A 6,580-nucleotide genomic window follows, 5' to 3' on the forward strand; every position below is an offset into this window, starting at 1 on the left:
GCTTTGTGTGTCCCCATGTCCATATATGGTAATTTCAGTCCAGAATGAACAGATTTTATCTGTCCGTAAATGTGTGTCCCCCATGTCCATATATGGTCATTTCAGTCCAGAATGAACAGGATTTATCTGTCCGTAAATGTGTGTCCCATGTGTGTCCCCCATGTCCATATATGGTCATTTCAGTCCAGAATGAACAGGTTTTATCTGTCCCGTACGTCCAGAATATGTGTGTAGTGTCCGTCCCGGTGATTAAAAATGTCCAATGAGACCATAGTTTGAGGATTGGTCAAGCTTCACATGACAATCCGGCCCTCCAGATAAAATCATTCATTCATTCTGAATTCTGAATTCTGTAGCTCTAGACAATTTTATACTCAGATTCACCGCTTCACTTCGAACCGAGGTTTGATTTTTTATTACAGATCAACTTTTAGCCAATTATCATATCGGCATTCTCTATGACGTCACCATTATAGATTAAGTCCATTGAGTTCAATGGGGTAGTGGTGTTAGCTGGAGTATTAGTTGAGCTTCACATGACAGTTGCATGTATAGTCACAAGCGAGCCCACACCGTTTCAGACAGTAAACAATCACACCCAATGTGAAGTGAGCGGTGGTCGTGCTTGCATAACGTCTTCAATTGGTAATTGGTAATGTAATACAGGCTACACACACACATATTGCTATGGCAAAATGCTGAGGAAAAAGACTAGGATATAGGTCTAGGATGTAATTGGTGATGTAATATGGCTACACACACACACACACACATATTGCTATGGCAAAACGCTGAGGAAAACACATTACTATGGCAAAACGCTGAGGCTACAGATAGGTCTAGGATGTAACTGGTGATGTAATGTGATGTAATATGGCTACACACACACATATTGCTATGGCAAAACGCTGAGGAAAAGTGGCTTCAGACACACGCACAGCCACTCTATGGAGCCACTCAAAAAACAGTATTTCTAATTTGTTTTATTAATCTACGGACCAGTCGCTTTCTAATAGAATTGGCAGATAGGTAGAGGGTAATGTCATATAGTCTGCCTCACTGGTTCTCAACATGGGATCCGGGATCACCAGGGGGTCCAAATGGACCCTTACAGGGCATGGAACAGATGTTGAGAAACAGTGGCCTTCATGGCAGTGTTAATTTATAGAGTGAGTTCCGTCGCAGACAGTACAAAGGCAGGGCCCTTAGCCAATGAGGTGCAATTGAGGTGTGGAAAATATGGGAGTGGTGTTGGCTGGTAACCTGACTGCGCCAGATGATAGCAGCAGTGCGTATGCCTGCCTGGCTGCATACCGCTCTGCTTACCATCATCTGGGATCGCTCGGGCAGACTCGATGTAAGGGGCGGGCCATTTTTTCAAAATTAGCAGGTGATTGGATGGGGCCGTCTCTCTATCACAGTCTGGGAGTGCCAACTCCAACCACTCATATTGGCCTGTCTGCATGACGTTACACCCAGAATCCGCCTCCTGGGTTTCCACGTGGTCTGCAATCAGACTCTATTGGCTCAGAGCCGCTCAGAGCCCGCCCATAGCTGCCGCTGAGTCGTCCGGCCCGGTACTTTACGAGTGTTATCAACTCCCCCCGAGAGATCTCAGATGGTAAAGTAGGGCGGTACGCACTACTGCCACCATCTGGCGCAGTCAGGTTAGTTAGCTGGAGTATTGGTTGAGCTTCACATGACAGTTAGCACGCTGCAGAATATAGTCACGAGCGAGCCCACACTGTTTCGTAGGAACAGTATTTGTAGTATTAGTATGTTATTATACCAAAACTTTATAGACAAAGGTTATTCTCCAAAAAAAAAAAAACTATAAAAAGTCCTGCATTGAGTTCAATGGGGGAGTGGTGCTCGAGGATTGGTCGAGCTTCACATGGCAACCACACTCGCAATTTCCCAGAATTGCATCTTTGTATTATTATTATACTAGAGTCATATGTCAAATCAACTGGCTTCATTGGGATTCGTGTGCAAAAACAGCAACATTTGCAAATTTCCCGGAGGGCCTGTCACTCCCTTCATGGCTTCTAAAGTAGGCAAACCTCCAATGCAATACTTTGTTCAAGAGTCAGTAGCATTACAAAGAACCCCACAACCTACCACTTCCATACAGAATGGAAGTGGTAGGCCCTCAGCTAAAACATTTTGGATGGGTAAATCATGTTGAGCTTGTCATTTTGGATGGGTAGATCATGTTGAGCTAGTCATTTTAAAAGTAGATTTCACGTCAAAAAAGTGTGGGCACCCCTGCTTAGGCCTATATTTTGATATGACCACATTGGGTTTTTAACCTCCGTTGTGCAGACGATAAAAAGGTTTTTCTCTAGTGTGGATACGCTGGTGTCTCTTCAGGTTAGTTAACTGACTGAAACTCTTGTCACATTCTTTGCAGTGAAAAGGTTTTTCTCCTGTGTGGATACGCTGGTGAATCTTCAGGTCACCTAACAGCCTAAAACTCTTGTCACACTCTTTACAATAGAAAGGTTTTTCTCCAGTGTGGATTTTCATGTGTCTCTTCAAGTCACATAACTGACTAAAACTCTTGTCACACTGTTTACAATAGAAAGGTTTTTCTCCTGTGTGGATACGCTGGTGACTCTTCAGGTTAGCTAACTGACTAAAACCCTTGTCACACTGTTTACAATAGAAAGGTTTTTTTCCTGTGTGGATTGACAGGTGTCTCTTCAGGTTACTTAGGTCATTGAAACTCTTGTCACACTCTTTACAGTGGAAAGGTTTTTCTCCTGTGTGGATTGACAGGTGTCTTTTCAGCTCACCTAACTGACTGAAACTCTTGCCACACTGTTTACAGTGAAAAGGTTTTTCTCCTGTGTGGATACGCTGGTGAATCTTCAGGTAACCTAACTGATTAAAACCCTTGTCACACTCTTTACAATAGAAAGGTTTTTCTCCCGTGTGGATTGACAGGTGTCTCTTCAGGCTACCTAGGTCATTGAAACTCTTGTCACACTGTTTACAGTGGGAAGGTTTTTCTCCAGTGTGGATTGTCAGGTGTCTCTTCAGGTCACCTAACTGACTGAAACTCTTGTCACACTGTTTACAACAGAAAGGTTTTTCTCCAGTGTGGATACGCTGGTGACTCTTCAGGCTATCTAACCGACTAAAAGCCTTGTCACACCGTTTACAATAGAAAGGTTTTTCTCCTGTGTGGATTGTCAGGTGTCTCTTCAAGTCACATAACTGACTAAAACTCTTGTCACACTGTTTACAATAGAAAGGTTTTTCTCCTGTGTGGATACGCTGGTGACTCTTCAGGTTAGCTAACTGACTAAAACCCTTGTCACACTCTTTACAGTGAAAAGGTTTTTCTCCTGTGTGGATTGACAGGTGTCTTTTCAGCTCACCTAACTGACTGAAACTCTTGTCACACTGTTTACAGATGTGAGTTTTCTTCTCTGTCTTCACTTCTCCTGGTTGAGTTAAAGGCTTGGTAAACTTTTGATGACTGTAAGATATTGGTTCGTCTGTGTCTCCTCTTTCCTGGCTGGCTGCAATTCTGGTGGCTTTCTGGAAGGATTCTGAGGGGATCTGTCCATTTATGGGCATTTGCCTGTAGTGGTCGTCATGGCTCATGTCAGATGTGAAGTATGTACAATCAGAACAGTGGACCTTTGTCTGGGAAGCTTGAGACCACACTCCTTCCTGGAGTGGTGGTTCATCAAATCTGCATCTAGACATGGACTGTTATAGGGGACAGAGTTTTAGCTTCTGTTGGGTAATGGAATATTGACTGACTCCCTATGTTTGATATATCCTTATATCCTCTAACAACACTGAGTAAGGAGACTGATGTCTGTGGAATGAAGTGGAATTCTAAAATATTTTCAAATCTTATACGATGCTGAGCAGAGCTCTGGTCTGACCTCACTCACAACACAAACGGTTGCCGTGCATGCCTGACAACATTGATGTGCGCACAGGCACACGCTCCGGGCACAGGACTAGTTTATATTTATATATAGACGGTAAACGTGTATAACATATCTCTGTTTCTTGAATTGTTATCATCATGAAATGAGTATTCTTATCAAGTCCTTTATTTACATATACATTTTTTGTTTTTAAATTCTTTTCACTTTTTCTTCTTTTTTCTTTCTTCTTCCATCTTTTTTTCTTCTTTTTTTTTTCTTTGTTTTCTTTTATGAAAAAAAAACAAAAAAAAAAACAATAATAATCTGAACACTCTTATAACTAATAAATGTCTTAATTCATGAATACGTAGGATAGGCATTCACAAGCTTTCAGCTTCAGCCTATTCCTTTTGATCACCTGTAACACTGATTATATGAATGTATGACCTGTAAAATGTGATGATCAAATAAACTAAACTAAACTAAATATATAATAATAAAAATCACACCTAATGTGAAGTGAGCGGTGGTCGTGCTTGCATAGCATCTTCAGACTAGGAGTCTAGGATGTACAGGCTATGCTACACACACATTTTGCTATGGCAAAACACTGAGGAAAAAGGCTACAGACATACGACATATGACATCACTAGACAAACACAAACATGATGCTACGCACACACATTTTACTATGGCAAAACGCTGAGGAAAAAGGCTACAGACATACGACATATGACATCACTAGACAAACATGATGCCTATGCACACACATTTTACTATGGCAAAATGCTGAGGAAAAAGGCTACGGACACACGCACAGCCATAGGAGCGGTTTGCACCGCTCAATAATATAATGACTAAAAACGTTGCAATTCAGGGAATTGCGAGTGTGGTTGAACTCAATGGACTTACTCAATAATGGTGACGTCACTGAGAATGCTGCTTCCTGATTGGCTAAGTTGACCGTAACTAGAGGTTTGCGCCCGCCCCGCCAGTTTTATAGTGAAACTTTACCAATTATAGAGATTGGTAGCCTGATTTCAGACTAAGCTTCCTGAAGCTCCACTCAGAGAGTGGGCAAGGTCTATGGGCCAGAGCCAGGCTAGGAGATTGGCCCATTTATCGTCTGGTTGGCTGAAATGTCATTTGAAGCTACCAACACACCCATCCTCAAGATTTTAGTACATACTGTACGCCCGTTTATGCCCATCTGATTTGCTACGGGCATAGACCGCCCCTCTCGTGGCCCTTCTAAATGCCCCGATATTATGACGTCACCCTTTTCCCCTCTCTGATTGGCTAAGGGCCCATGGCTCGTAATGTGATTGGCTGTGATTGGCTACGCGCGGGCATAACACATACATAGATTTGTATGGCCTACTTATGCACCAGCAGAGCGCTCCTTGTAATTAGTGTGGTTGTCCAACATGGGAACACACTATTGTTCTAGTGCTACTTTATTTATTCTTTCTTTCTTTTTGCCAGACCCATGAAATGGGTAGGCCTACATAAGCAAATGTCGGTCTGTCCGGGTTTTCTATATAAAGGGTATATATGATGATGACATGATGATGACATGCCTACAAAAGGCATGATGTCATAAATGATGATGACAGACAGGGGGTTGGCAGAACCGGGGTCTGGCACAACCAGGTTGACCTGGTCTAGTTTTCTTAAACTTAAATCAAACTTAAATCAGGAGGCAGCATTCTCGGTGACGTCACCATTATAGAGAAAGTCCATTGAGTTCAATGGGGGAGTGGTGCTAGCTTGAGGATTGGTTGAGCTTCACATGACAATTTGGCTATCTAGACAATATATTTATTGTCTGGATAGCCAAATGTTCAAATTGTCATGTCACCACACTCGCAATTTCCCAGAATTGCATCTTGCTCCACCCATTTTATAGTAAGATATTCTGATGTCACATTGGCCTGGTTGGCTGGCCGAAATGTCATGTGAAGCTCACCAATCCACAGTCCTCAAGCTTATCAGACATATGCCGGTTTATGCCCATCTGATTGGTTATGGGAAGAGCCCTCTATTGGAGAGTTGCGTCATCTCCGTTCACTTCTTGGGGCCAGGTCATCTACATACACATCTATTGGCGAATAGTGACAAAGCGCTGAACCGGAGGTTTACGGAATGCAATGGAATCTATGGGGAAAAAGTGATATTTCCGGTGTACATGAACCACATGACCGACTCTGTCAATTAGCCAACTTGTGTAACACTGTAGTAACACTGTAGAAGAACATGTCCATTCCATTCCATTCCATTCCATTCAAATTCCAGTAAGAAATGTGTTGTCTTACAACACACATTTTCGTTATGCAGCCAATCCAATATGCTCCTAATATTTGTTGCCACAGCCATTTCCAACATCCTTTTTTTCTGGCTTTGTGCCACGCTGTCTCCAATCACTTCCAAACCTTCCGTTCAATCCTTACATTTAACTGGGGTCATTTACTTAAGTACTGTACAATCAATACAATCTTGAGGTATTTCTACTTTACTTGAGTCTTTCCAATTTTCAATACTTTTACTTCCAATCCATTACATCTCGGATCTAAATAGAGGGCATGCACGTTGTTTAATGCAATCAGATAGGACTTTTCTGTTTGGATGTATGGGCAGTTTTTTGCCACTCAGTAGGCGTTCCTGCATAACTTCCGGGTATGATGATG

Source organism: Nannobrachium achirus (assembly GCF_963921795.1).
Source record: "Nannobrachium achirus genome assembly, chromosome: 10".
Classification (NCBI taxonomy): Eukaryota; Metazoa; Chordata; class Actinopteri; order Myctophiformes; family Myctophidae; genus Nannobrachium; species Nannobrachium achirus.